The 15,674-nt window shown below is 34.1% G+C and overlaps 1 long non-coding RNA gene and 1 other non-coding gene across 2 annotated transcripts; one reads left to right on the top strand and one right to left on the bottom strand.

Annotated features, from left to right (window-relative positions):
• Positions 1-3,886: 3,886 nt before the first annotated feature.
• On the top strand, positions 3,887-3,993 carry LOC139845845 (small nucleolar RNA R71). The gene has a single exon (XR_011758600.1). It is a non-coding gene; the product is annotated as a small nucleolar RNA R71 (small nucleolar RNA).
• A 6,465-nt stretch (positions 3,994-10,458) lies between these two features.
• On the bottom strand, positions 10,459-12,504 carry LOC139904362 (uncharacterized). Its single transcript, XR_011778755.1, has 2 exons — positions 12,185-12,504; positions 10,459-11,329 (listed from the first exon to the last, which is right to left on the bottom strand). It is a non-coding gene; the product is annotated as an uncharacterized lncRNA (long non-coding RNA).
• Positions 12,505-15,674: the final 3,170 nt, after the last annotated feature.

Below are 15,674 nucleotides of genomic sequence, written 5' to 3' on the forward strand. Positions count from 1 at the left end.
AATACAATATAAGTTAGTTAAGTTACGATTTGTATAGATTTGTTACAAATTTCACGTAGCTACAACAAGCATAATTATCTAATCTTGTTTTACCCATAACTTCTTCGTTTTAAATCCGTTTTGAGTGATTCAAGTTGCTATGGTTTCATAATGAACTGAAATTTATGAACTAAACATAAAAAGTATAAGTTTATAGTCGTAAATACAGGTAACAAGTCAATATTGTAAGAGGTAGTCATTTCTGTCGAAAGAACGACGTCTTGATGACTTTTTGGAAAACATACTTCCACTTTGAGTTTAACCATGATTTTTGGATATAGTTTCATATTCATAATAAAAATCATTTTCCCAGAAGAACAACTTTTAAATCAAAGTTTATCATAGTTTTTAATTATCTAACCCAAAACAGCCTCCGGTTTTACTATGACGGCGTATGTCTGGTTTTACAGTGTTCTTCGTGTTTCCAGGTTTTAAATTATTAAGTTAGCATATCATATAGATATAGAACATGTGTTTAGTTGATTTTAAAATTTAAGTTAGAGGGATTAACTTTGTTTGCGAACAAGTTTAGAATTAACTAAACTATGTTCTAGTGATTACAAGTTATAATCTTCGAATAAGATAGTTTTATATATATGAATCGAATGATGTTATGAACATCATTACTACCTCAAGTTTAGTAGGTAAACCTACTAGAAGTGATAAGAAATGATCTAGCTTCAAAGGATCTTGGATGGCTTGAAAGTTCTTGAAGTAGAATCATGACACGAAAACAAGTTCAAGTAAGATTATCACTCGAATTAAGATAGTTTATAGTTATAGAAATCGAATCAAAGTTTAGATATGAATATTACCTTGAATAAGAAAGATAACCTACTGTAAATAACAAAGGTTTCTTGATCTTAGATGATTACTTGGAATGGATTTGCAAGATTGAAAGTAAACTAGCAAACTTGAAAGGATTTTTGAAGTGTTCTTGAAGTGTTCTTCCTATGATGATTATAGCTTGATTCTTGAAGTAATTTTTGATGAAGATGATGATTAGTTTACTGGAAAATTTAGTTCCTAAGAGAGAGTGTGTGTGTGTGTGTGTGTGTGTTTAGAGAGAATTAGAAAGAGAATTGGAAGTGAAATGGATTAAGTGGTGAGTAGTGAATGGTGAGTGGTGAGTGGGGTTAAAAGGAGTCTAGTTAGTTGACTAGTTCATGGTAGAAGTTAAATTTGATTAGACATGCATGACATAATCAAGAGTGAAATCCCATGCTAGTTCCTATTGGTATATACGCATAGTAAGTACGTCTAGAAGCTGTGTATAATACGGGTACGAATACTGAATGAATACGAGTAGAATTGTTGATGAAAATGAATGAGAACGTAATTGTAAGCATTTTTGTTAAGTAGAAGTACTTTGATATGTGTCTTGAAGTCTTTCAAAAGTGTACTAATACATATTAATACATTACATGTATATTCATTTTAACTGAGTCGTTAAGTCATCGTTAGTCGTTACATGTAAGTGTTGTTTTTGAAAGCTTTAAGTTAACGATCTCATTTAATGTTGTTGAAAGAATTAATTCAAATTTTAACACATTTTTAATAAAGCGATATTAACCCAAACAAAAAAAATTTCAAGCTAACCTGGCAGCTCGACCCCAGCCAGGGGCTCTGCCCCTTGAACCCCGCCAGGGGTTGCCACCCCTCGGACCCCGCTATCGGGGGCGCTGCCCCCGAACCCCCTTCATAATTACGATAAGTTCAAACAAGTGTGCACTCCACACTTTCCCAAACTTGTTCGATATTTATCAAGGTTATTTTGGTTAACAAATTAATCCCATTACACTTAAATCATATTGATGACACAAATAACCAACAATGAATATATCTTAATATGATATATATGTATTTAGTAAGGCGTTGCTATAATGATATTCGTTATATATATCGTTTCGAGTTTCATAATTCAATAGCCTCATTTTATGTATATAACTCATTGTTAATATACCTAGTGAGATACTTACTTTTCATAATATCATGTTAGCTATATACATATCCATATATATATATCATCATATAGTTTTTATAAGTTTTAACGTTCGTGAATCGCCGGTCAACTTGGGTGGTTAATTGTCTATATAAAGCTCATTTCCAATAGTCAAGTCTTAACAAGTTTGATTGCTTAACATGTTGGAAATATTTAATCATGTAAATATCAATTTCATTAATATATAATCATGGGATAATCATGGAAAAGTTCAGGTCAGTACAATTTTCCTTACACTTAGGCGTTTTATTATTGTTAAGCACTACCGTTGGAGTTGGTAAAACAATGTGGTTCTTACCAATCGTTTTTGTTGGTTCAACGGTTTTGGTTGGTGGAGATTTAGCCTTTCGACTCACACAGGTGACCGATTTGTCACCATCACTAAGTGTCATTCTACCCTCTCTTACATCAAATAACGCTCCAGTGGACGCTAAGAATGGTCGACCTAAAATTAGAGGAACGTTTGAGTCCTCTTCTATGCCAATGACAGTAAATTCGACTAGAAAAGTTAAATTACCTACTTGAACGGGTAGGTTGTCAGCAATTCCAACTGGGTGCTTAATGGTTTGATCAAAGAGTCGAACACTCATCTCCGTTGGACTTAACTCACATACTCCTAATCTCTTATATAATGAAAGAGGCATAACACTTATACTCGCACCTAAATCTGCTAGTGCATCATACATGACACAATCACTAAGTAGACAAGGAACAATAAATTCACCCGGATCACCTACCCTGGGTGGATGTTTTGGTGGAACTGTCTTCACCGGGTTTACTTCTACGGTTTTTATTTCTTGCACTTTCTTATTCTTCTTCTTCTTCTTTCCAGAGGTATCAAAAACATTATTACCTATTACTTGCTCATACTCAACTCCTTTTCTTGGAAACAGGATGGGTGGTCTGTATGGTGCCACCACTGGCTTTACATACTCGGGTGGTGGTAGTGGTGTAACTTCTTCATTGTTACTCACATCTAAAACCTTCCCATCTTTTGGTGCTGGTTTTTCAGAATTCGTTGAAACCATGTTAACATTCTCATTCTGAGAATTTACTACAGTATTACTCGGTAGCTTTCCTTGTTCCCTCTCACTCATCATGCTAGCAAGAGTACCTACATGTTTTTCTAGATTCAGAATGGAAGCTTGTTGAGTTCTTAAAGACTGATCAAACCACTCATTCATTTGGGTTTGAGATGTAATAAATTGTGTTTGAGATTCCATTAGCTTTGCCATCATTTCTTCCAGATTTGGCTTTTTCTCTTCGATTTGTTGTGGTGGTTTATACAAGCTAGGTCTTTATTGATTGAAAGTGTTGTTTTGACTTGATTGGTTATTCAGACCTTATTGGTTATACGAGTTATTGTTGGGTCCATTTGGATTGTAAAGAATGTTTTGATTTCGATTGAAATTTGGCCTTGGCGGTTGATATTTATTCTGATAATTATTTCCCGGCCTTTGGTTCATGTAGGAAACATTATCACGTTGTTCCATCGTTTGTTCAATGTGACAATTTTTCGTTAAGTGTGGTCCACAGCATTGCTCACAACTGATTCGTATTGCGTGAATATCTTTAGTCATCTTTTCCATTCATCTCTCGAAAGCATCTATTTTTGCGGAAACGGAATCAAAGTCATGGCTAGAATCGGCTCTAGCCGCTTTAGATGAACGAAAAATATATTTTTCTTGGTGCCACTCATGTGAGTGGGATGCTGTGTTATCAATGATTTTGTGAGCTTCGGTTGCAGTTTTCTTCATAATGAAACCACCAGCTGCTGTGTCGATGTCTTTTCGTGTAGCAACGTCGATACCTTGGTAGAATATTTGTACTATTTGATAAGTGTCTAAACCGTGTTGAGGACATCTTCTCAACAACTTTCCGAATCTTGTCCATGCCTCATATAATGTTTCATTTGGCTTTTGCGAGAACGTAACAATTTCTCCTTGAAGTCTCACGGCTTTAGATGCTGGAAAGAATCTTTTAAGAAAATTTTCAACTAAGACATCCCATGTGTCAATCGCCCCTTCAGGTAACGATTATAACCAATCTTTGGCTTCTCCCTTTAAAGTCCAGGGAAACAACATGAGATAGATCTGTTCATCCTCAACTTCTCCAATTTTGAATAGAGTACAGATCCTATTAAAGGTTCGAAGATGTTCGTTTGGATCTTCTTTTGGCGTACCACTATATTGGCATTGATTAGTTACCATGTGTAGGATTTGTCCTTTGATTTCGTAATCTGGCGCATTAACATCTGGCTTAATAATGGCGTGACCTTGGCCATTGCGTGTAGCTCTCATTCGGTCTTCCATACTTAGAGGTTCAGTTACTTCCATAATTGAATTTTTTGAATACGAATCACTAGAGGATTCTGATTTAACGGTTTGTAGTTCAGGAGGAATGATTAGTGTTTCAGGATCTTAGAATTGTCCTTGAATATCCTCCGGGTTCTCAATTGTGAGGTCGGGTTCAAAAAATGAATTATTGGAAATTTGAATTGGAGTACTTATTCGACTAGAGGATGATTCTAAAGAAAAATCAACGGCGATAATATTGGCTAGATGTCTTGATCGAGTTACAGGTGGTGAACGTTTTGCTCGGTGCATTCACTGAATATCCTATTAGTTATAAAGATAAAAATTATTAAAGTTATCAAATTAATAGACTTTTCTGATTTTGCTCACGTTTCGAATAGCCAAAAGATGCAGCAGGTAGCCAGGACCCTTTAAATCGGAAGCCCACAACTCGCCACTAACAAATTCAACTATTACTACGAACCAGAAAATTTGGATGTCTATCAATTTAACCGCTTAAAATAATTTTTCGTCGAAATTTTGAAATAAAAATCTATGTCCTAAAAACTGGAGCGTAGAAATGAGAAAGAAAAAGAGTGCATCGAAAAACGTCGAAAATAAAAAGTCGAAAAATAAAAATAAGAAAGTAGAGCGTCGAAACTTAAAAGTCTAAAAACTAAATATTAAAACTTGCGTCTAAAGGTATTAAAGCTTAATGGAATTCTAAACGGAAAACGACAATTACTTAAAAAGGCACTAAAATTTATTAAAGCGATAAGCGACGTCGTAAAATTCTAAAGCACCTAAATCTTAATCTAAAGAAAAAGCACTTAAGGGATTTTACGGCAAAGCCTAAAAATCTAGAAATACTACGGCAAAATACTAAACTTAAAACTATATTTACGAATGATACGATTAAAATATACAATTAATAAAAAGATATAAAAATAAAATTTTATATAAAAATATTATATTTATATTATTATTTTATAAAAATATTAATCTATAAATTTAATAATAATATTAAAACTTAATAATACAAATTATATATTAAAACTAAAATTAAAAACTAATTAATTAATTAAAACCCTAATTGATATTAATAATAATATTAAAATTTAAACCTACTTTCGTATTAATTTCGTCTGAGGTATCTTTCCTGTCAGACCATCATGCGATCGCATGAATATTGGTCTTCTGGGTCATGCGATCGCATGGCCCAATTTTCCAGAATTTATTTGGGCTTCGAACTGACTCGACCCAATTACTAATTTTATTGATTATTTTGATTTAAAAAAAATAATCGATAGCTAAATTTTATAAAATAAAAATAAACTTGTATTTTAAAAACTTAAAATAAAAATACTTTTATAAACAAAATCTTAAAAATATAACTCTTTTTTATATATATTTTTATTTTTAACACTTATTATAAATACAATATATTTTTACGAAATAAGAAGTAATATATTTTTACAAAAATATAGCGTTTTTCACCGAGTCCCCGGCAGCGGCGCCAAAAACTTGATGTTAAAGCGAAGGGGTACGAAATAGAATTATTTTTTACTACGAAATACGGCGAAATATGATACAAGTTTTATTTATTTATATAGATGGGATATTCCTAAACCTTGCTACAACACTATAGACAGTGTACCTAATCGTAGAGTAGTGTAGTTTTTAGTAAGTCCGGTTCATTCCATAGGGAGCTAGTGATACGTACTATATTTTTAACAACTACATTTATATAAAATATATATAATTATATATAAATAGTAATATTATAAAATGGGGGTTTTACCGTTTAACGACCGGTTTGTCGATTTTTAACTTTAAGCGTAAAGATAAATGACGATAATATAAATGACAAAATTAAATTGCGATAAAGTAAATTGCAGTAATTAAAATGACAGTAAATAAATGTACGATGAAATATAAATAAAAGAATTATGCTTATTTAAACTTCCGTAACCATGATGTATGACGTTTTGATTTTAATTTATTACTCTGGGTTAATTGTCCTTTGTCCTGGATTATTTGAAACCTATCTGATTTTTGTCCATAATAGTTCATTGGTCATAATTATAAAATGCTCATCAAATTAATCTTATTCTCGATGTCTAATATTCCAACTAATTAGAGATTCGAACTGTAACAAGGTTTTAATACTTTGTTTAATGATTACACCAGGTTATCGACTGCGTATAATCCAAGGTTTTAATACTTTGTTAACAATTACACCAATTACCCTTGTATGTAATCCATCCACCCCTGTTATAATTAGTCCATGATACATTAATTTATTCACTTGGCCATAATGAATAATAAATTACCCAATCCAATTGATTAAATTAAATGATTTGTAAAAGATGTCGTATAAACGTCACTAAATAGGACATACATAATCATTTAATAATTATTAGATTAACTAATTTGAAGATAGGTTCGACGGATTCCAATGAGTTGTCATTCAATTAGACAATACCCCCCATCTATTAATAGTCCATAGTCCAATGTTCACAAATGTCGGTATTTTGTCCAAACCCAAATTATGGTACAAAATCCAATAACCCCATTTTCATATTTAGTCCAACATCACGATCACTTCGGCTCAAATAAGCATAATAATAACTTAGTTACGAGACATTAATTTAAAAAGGAAGAACATAGCTTACAGTGGTGATTAATCGCGTAGCGTTACCCGGACAGAGTTTCAACTTACAAAACCTTAAAATATTTCTTACATTAACTCAATTATTATTAAACTTAAATTAAACTTAATATTATAAATATAAATATATATATTTCTTACAGAGGAAGAAGAGTGAAAGAGTGTCCATAATTCGTCCGAAAATGTTGCAATTTATAGACTTGGCTAGGATTCCCCTGCCATGCGATCGCATGATTTTTAGGCATCTTGGCCATGCGATCGTGCGATCGCATGGCCAGCTGTATCAGGACACTTGCTTTTGTTTTCTTGCTTGGCGACGTTTTATTTAAATATATATATAATTTATATAATTTATATTAATTATATATATATTATATTATATTCTTGTACATAGTTGACTTGTAATTTTTGGTCCGTTGACTCGCGCATTGATGCTCGGTTTATATCTCGGTTCCGGATTTTTGAACGTCCTTTCGTGCGCGTAGATATCTTGTACTTTGCGTTTCGCAATTTGTAATTTGCACAAAAAATTATTTTCCTTAACTCCCAAAATCCGCGCAAGTCTTTTAACTCACTTTTTAGGACGCTTTTGAGAGCACTATGGCTTTAAGGACCCTTTTCCAGTTTTAGTGGCACTTTTTCTTCAATTCTTTAATCTTCGTGCTTCATCTTCGCATTTATTTATTTAAAATATTACAACTTAAAAATAGAACAATTTTAACTAAAAACTTTACATATTGGAATGATATTGCGCCTAATTATATGTTCATTTGGAGCACTATCAACAGGTTTGTTTGTTTAATTTGGACTCCGTTAGGGCCGCCTAATTAAGTACAAAAGATATTAGATAACTGGTAAATACCCGTGTGTAATGGGGTATTATATTTTAACACATAAGAGTGTATGTATCAGCTTCTTTTATCCATTTTCTTGAACATTCCCAAACAAGAACGTACCTAAACTCTTTCACCTTAAAACCCTAAATTAATCCAAGCTTGAAATTGATTTGTGAAGCTATAGGTACTGAATTATATCATCTTTGTAAGCATCTATCCAGGTTAGCATGCTTGAATTCGTCGTTTAATTCTTAAGAATTAGGTTTTGGGTGTAAAATGAGTTTTTGATGAATATGAGCTTGAATCTTCATGTTTTGTGTTTGTAAGTGTTAATTGTTGTTAAAAATAGTTGCTATATAGTTTATATGATGTATTTGAAGTGGTTTTGGTGTTAGAACTTGCAAAAATCGAGTTTTTGGGCCAAAAACGAGAAAAATAGCGTGCTGGAGCTGTTCTTCAGCTCCCACACGAGTGACCACACTTTTGAGGGTCAACAACACGTGTGAGGACTCACTCGCACGAGTGAGGCCTCAGCCACACATGTGAGCACTGGTCAGATTTGTGGAAACTTGTTTTGGTCATAACTTTCAAACCGTAACTCCATTTTCGACGAATAAACTATCGTTGGAATTGTCTTGAAGTTTACTTTCTAATGGTAAGGTTTTAAAATAATAATTCAAACTTTATTTTGTGTTAAAGTTATTTGGAAGCGTGTATGCTCCATTTTACGCTCATACGGGAGTTGTTATTGAAAGGGATTTTGGGTAAACTTGACCATAATGGATCATAAACTTATTTGAGTAAATTAATAGCATGATTTGATGGTATGATATCGATTATTTTTTGAATGTTACTACTGTTCTTCATCACTCGCACGCGTGAGCATTTACTCGTACGGTTGAGGTAGTCAACAGTGCGGTGAACCCTGCGAGTGAGTGGTGATGAGCAATTTATGTTTTGATTGTGATGATACGTACGGATGATATGTGACTCGTACGAGTCACTAGTCACTCGTGTGATGAACCGTACGGATCATGTGATTCATTGTAGGATGTTTGGTCGTAGACCAAACGTACGAGTGAGTTGTCAACCGCACGGTTGAGTGTTCTCAAACGTGCGTGTGATGGTGTTATTCGTACGATTGACAGACCACTTGTAAAGTGATTAAGTGTTGGTTTTGGTGTTATTTTCTTATTGTCGGGTTGTTATCAAGATATGATTACTGACTCGGATTGTATCATTCTCAGGTGATAAAGGAACTGAGAAGACTCAGTAACATTAGACAACTGAGTTCTTGCTGGTAATTGGTGAGTGGGACTATCCTTATGGATATTGGTATTTAGTAACAAGTGTAGTTACTACCCGCTGTTTGGTTAATATAGATTATGATAATCTATGTATGCATGTTAATTATTATTGTAATGATAAGTAGTAGGTTATACTACTGTTATCAGGTTTCCGCTTAGATTAGAATGCCTGATTAGATTGCCTTGTGGTTATTAGTGATGTTATCGACGGTGAGATTGTAGGTGGGTTATATGCACATTAGGGAACTAGCCGTGTATAGAAGGGTCAGTACCGTCCGTGTATAGAAGGGACGGAAGAGGTCAACCGTGTATAGAAGGGTTGGGCTCGGGGGGTTATTGTACGGGTAGTATACTGCAATTGACGTATGTAAACGTCAGGAGAGGTATAATGTGGGACAATAACTGGAGCTATCGGTACGGCTCTAGCTTGATCAGCTAGTAGTTGTAGACCTGGCAGGGTCAACGATCCTCTTGGGGTTTTATAGCCATTAGTGCTATGAGAGTAAATAGTTGTGTAAAGCTATTGATATTATTGGTGAGTAGCTATGTATAGCTATAGATACCTTTATTATATAAGTATGTAAGGCTGTGTAGTATAGTGCCTTTGGTGCCTTTACTGAATAACTTGTTGATGTTATTGCTACTCTGTTAATTGAATCACTGCCTAGCTCTGTATGATATAGTTGAGTAATGCTATATTATGTGATAGATGTGTAATGTTATGTCCTTATACCCTTGACCTAATGCATGATCTCTAAAAGCTAGGCTTGGTACTTTGTATTAGTATCTATTGGGATATCTCACTCACTTAGCGTTGTGCTAATAGAAGATAGTTGTACTTTGGTTATGTTTGACACACTGAAGAACTCTGATGTCTGATAACTATGCCTAACTGTTTTGAAAAGTAACACCAGTTGAACTGTAATGAATAGTATCATATATGTTTAATATATGCTTATAACCACGATTTGATAAACTAATATTCCGCTGTGTAATTTAATAAAAAAAAAGTACGGTGTTACACTCGCGGGCACCTGTGCTCGTGACGGACGGTTATTTATGAAAAAATGTACCCGCGGGCACGAGTCGGGTAAAATTTTGTACCCGTTAGCGGGTCGCGGGTATTTCATACCCGTCACGGGTAAAACTCGACCCGTGAATTCGTGAATCCCGTTTGAGCTACGCGTGGGTATACCCGTTTACCCGCATACAAATATAACATGGACCAATAATGAGTTGAGTTGGAGTCTCAACTCTCGAAAAAAACTTCTATCTATTACGTAGTATGTGACTTGTGCAAGACACAATGTAATCAAACAATGTTACGCGTGTTCCCACTGAAAAATAAAAATACTAAATGTATTGAGTATATATTAACACATTAGTCATGACTACCAAGTTTTACTCCTTGAGTTGCTAATATAATCATTGTTGTGAATAATTGACATCAGTATACAATTGATAGAACTGGAACACGAATGGACATCACCTTCACATCAATGAAGTTTTCTTCCCATCACGAGCTGACATTTCATCCAATTATGGGTTAAAAGACCATTGAAATCCTGAAAAGTAAAGAGAAATGTTTTGATTCACAAAAAAATCAAGATAAAATATGCTATGCAGATATGATTTTTTTTCGTTCATGCATACAAATAATTAATTGGTGTGCTAGATAAAGTTTGTATTTTCAGACAAACTATCATCGTTATTCATGTTACAAAAATCAAAACCAAATAAGTAAATATAATGGCGATGGCATAAACACTTGACATTAAAAGTGAGATATGCTTTGCACTTGAATAAAATAATCCATCATTTAATTCACCAATAAGTAGAGTACGTTAGTATGTCATAAACTTTAGCTGTTCAAATGATGATCTATACCTTACCATTCTCATAATCCAATGATACATTGTCATAATGTATCAATTCCCTTGCAAATTTTCTCAATATCACCATTAGACACAAAATCAAAAGATAACATATATGATTTTTATTTAATAAATTATCACTAATAAGCCATTCGATGCTTAATAAGAAATAAGAATACTAACCCGATCATACCTACCAGAAGGGTCGATTTCATTGAAATACACTTTTAGATCTCAACGAAATACGCTTGTCCGCATCCTACAGTTCAAGATGTGACATAGACAATTCCATTGCCAGTTCAAGATCTGACACAGATAAATAGTTGCATATAAAACATGTTAGTATCATCATACTTTCATATAGTGATGTACTTACTTTAGAATGACTTTCATATGGTAATGTACAACTTATTATATAGTTTTACCATATGGTAATGTATCTATGATAAAAGTTCAAATACATATCTAAGATAAATATCATCAACATCTCAGTAGCAGGATTAGAGTATCAAGGTATTATGACAAGACTGCATGCAACAATTGCAGATCAAATTGGCCATATGCATAAAGATTGTTCTGAATATTCCATACCCTTGATATACAAATTATACATATGAAGGAAAAACATTTAATTTTTATCAAGCTCAAATTGCTCAATCTATCAAAGCACTCAAATACAATTTCATACATTGTACACATAGTTGTTGGATATTATACTTAGCAAAATACATTAAATACCAGTACAAATTAAAATATATACACAACATATTTTCAAATTCGATATCAATACGTGCCTCAAGTTTTTGATTCTTTTATATACGTCAAAGTTACTCTAAATTGAAGTGATAGTAATTAACATCATACACCATCCACATCTATTACATTTCAAATTAAAAGTTACTGCAATTTAAACATAAACTCAAATTCAAAAATAACCTAAAAACACAAGACAATTGATAAACTGATGACGAAGACAATAACAATAACAATAATAATAAATAATAAATAATATATATATATATATATATATATATATAAAATAATAATAATAATAATAATAATAATAATAATAATAATAATAATAATAATAATAATAATAATAATAATAATAATAAAAAATATCAATAATTACGAATCAATAATAACATGTACAGATCGCACCTCTAGAACTTTGAAATCGATATGATGATATGATCGACCATGAATGTTCAATCAATCTGCACATACAACACACGAAAAACCTAATTTTAGTCGAACCGATTAGAAATCGAAATGAACATGTAGATATAGATTAGTCCCTGTAGAAATCGACATAAGTCCAGATGAGCATCAGAGATTTGAAATCAGAAATTACATACTGAATCGATGATTACATATTCAATCATGTGATTTTGAATTAGGATTTGTGATGTTGAATTAGGGTTCGGATGATTTTGAATTAGGGATCGCATGAGAGAAAGAATATGGACAATGAATGATGAAATTTGTGTAAAAAAGTGTAGATCGGCAGGGACACCTTAACCCTGTGTTGCCTTCGGCAACCCACCAAGCCAACCCCGTAATAGCCGGATGCCTGTAAAATACCTCCCCCAGTAACCCAACAATTGCGTGCAAGCCGAGATTCGAACCTGCGCCCCAAATTTGTGTAAGGGGTAAACAACTGCGGGCCCAGGGATCATAAGCAACGGGTACCACTGAAGCACTGCTTCGTTGAATGATGAAATTTGAAGTGTGTCTGGTGGATTAAAGGGTAATTGTAGTAGTTTTGAATTTAATTAGAGGGTACTTTAGTCTTTTTAACCAATGATTAGCTAATTCAATTTTTTTGTTAGCTAATAGTGTAAATGAATGGTTGTGATCAAATCTTAGAAATCATCCTATGGTCATTAAGGGCTTAACTACATTAATGAGGAGAGATAATGCTCCACTTATAATGATTAAAAGAGATTGGTTAAATTAGTTAATTTTTAGTTAATCTTGACAAAAAATGTCATATTAAGAAAAAGTAAGACATGCTCAACAGCTCAAGTCGTTGAAGCAAACTTCAAACTTGTGATTCCAAGACTACCCATAATGTATATACACTACACCCCACCCATGCGACAGAAATAATGGGTGAAAACGTAAATTTACTTGAAACTAATAATACGTCCTCAGAAAGGGGCTGTAATGGGTCCAACAAACCTTCGATTTTGGTAGCTCATGAATACTTACTTGCATCTTAATTGTTCCACCAAAAAAGAGTAAAAAAAGATTCTCAACCATGTATATGGTAATGAACTGTTCCACCAAAAGTGATACAATATGCTCTCCGTACCTTTACCTTTCCCTCCCCTCCCAAAAACAAACCCAAACCCAAACCCTAGTTCAAACACACAGATTAACCAAAATCAAGCCCCCGTTTCTAATCCTACAAATTCTCCCACTAATTCACAACCTATTCAGTCGATTCAAACTCAAACGTTACCTCACTCTTATGCCAAGGCGGTAAGATCTTCGAGTACGGCGGTCAAAGTGAATAACAACATCGGTGACAAAACTAATCACGGGGATGATGGATATGGAGGTCAACGACAACGAAAAAGAATTACGACTGTATTCGTTGGCAATTTAGATAGAGCTATTAACCCCATGGTTATTAGTAGCACTTTTAGGACATTCGGTTGGATCCAAAACATAGCTTGGAGGTACGGCCGTAATTTCGCTTTTGTCAAATTTGAGAATTACGAGCAAGCATCTGCAGCAATTGAAAGCATGAACGGGATACCATTGTTGGGTAATAGAATTAGAACTGGGTTCGCTAAGTTTGACAAGAACTCTTCAACTCCTAAAAATAACTTCAGGCACCAAAACAATCGTCAACGTCAAGACTCTTACTTTCAGAATGATATACCAAATGGAAGCAAAAAGAAGGAAAATATGGGACTGATTCAACTTCAGGTGAACGATGAGATGAGCGAAGGCATGAATCGAAGTATTTTGCTCATTGATAAGGTGGGGATATCAAAAACCAAAATTACAGAGTGGCTTATCAATCAGAAAGCAAAAATTGAACATTGCTCTTTATGGGGGCAATTATGGTGCTATTGTTAGATGTGCAGATGATAAAAGCTATCAGAATCTAAGTCATGGCCCGACTGCAATAATCAATGGTAATGATCTCCTTAAAGTTATTCCAATGATCGAGAGAAGAAGTTTATTTTCAAGGTTCACATGGATTGAAATCAAAGGTTTACCTTTTGATTTTGGAGATGTGGAGAATATTTCCAAGATTGTTCATGAGATTGGGTCTATACTTTACATTGCTAAATCACCTATGATATGATCCAAGCTGAATCGTATTATGTTTTCGTGGAACCCAACAAGGTGAAACACATTGATAGGATAATAAACACAATGGGGAAAGATAATCAGATGCTGGACATATGGGTTCATGAAACCAACAACAGTTTTAATCCTAGGGAGCATATCGATTCCGAAGACAATGAAGGTTTTATTGAAAGCATTAACAATGCAATTATTGATGTTCACGATCGTGAGAATGCTGAAAAGAATTCTGGTGACGATTCAAGTCCAGACAACAATGGCGAAGGTGCTGACGAGGTGGAGTTACTGGAAACGGAACCTACAACTCCGATTAGTCAGGTTTGTGACGGTAATCATTCGTTAATTGAAAATGAAGGGGCTGATGTTCTAAGGTCATCGTAGAATGATCCGTCTACTCCGGTCAGGTATAGGGATGTAACTATCGGAAATCTTCAATCCAATTTGAACTGTTTGGAACTCAAACGGTTGTTAGTTTGGATCCAAAGGTTAATAGCGTGCTTCCCAATTCCAATTTGAATCTACGTGTGTATGAAAAGTACAAGGGACCCGTTTTGAAGAAACAATCAAAAAGTGTGCCTGTAAAGTGGGTGAAGAGTAGATCATTTGAGGAAAGATATCTTAACAATGTGAAAGTGAACCTGGAAAGTACCTTTTGGTGGAGGATACTCTACAAAAAATGTGTGGTCCTGTTGTAACAGTTAACAGTGACAACAACCCTAATGGTTCCTCTTTGTTGGATAAACCTAAGATTGCTTTTGAGTCCAGTCTAACTAACAAGCCCATGAATGGCAGGCCGGCCCAAAACCTCTCTAATTTTGACGTTGAAATTCCTTCAGAGCCCGTCTATTTTCACGCAACAAGGTTTTCACATGATAATTTAGATCTTCATCGATGTCCGACTCTTGATTGTCGTTCTTCGTGCGCTCATTATAAGAAAAACGCATTAAAATAAAAAATTACGTCGAAGAAAGATGTGGGCGTTGGAACTCACCGTTGCTCATCAAAAGATAATAAGAGAAAGAAATCCATAACAAGGGATATCAATGGAGAAGTAGAGGTCGGGTCGGACGTTAGATCTTTGGATGATGATGATGGTGGTGCAGAGGAGACTCGAACTACTGAGTTCCCCAAAAAACTGATTAAAGTCAAAGGAAGGTCTTAAACCCTAAGAAGATAAGCAACGACGAGATCAACAAGTTTGGAAATTTCTTAGAAAGTATGTTCGATAGTGAAGAACGACCTTCAAAATCAAAGCGTTGAAGATTTCCTATTTGGATTTATAGGGGCTGCGAAATCATTGTTTAAGGTACACAATTTAGTGTGG

The sequence above is a fragment of the Rutidosis leptorrhynchoides genome, chromosome 4 (assembly GCF_046630445.1).
Source record: "Rutidosis leptorrhynchoides isolate AG116_Rl617_1_P2 chromosome 4, CSIRO_AGI_Rlap_v1, whole genome shotgun sequence".
NCBI lineage: Eukaryota > Viridiplantae > Streptophyta > Magnoliopsida > Asterales > Asteraceae > Rutidosis > Rutidosis leptorrhynchoides.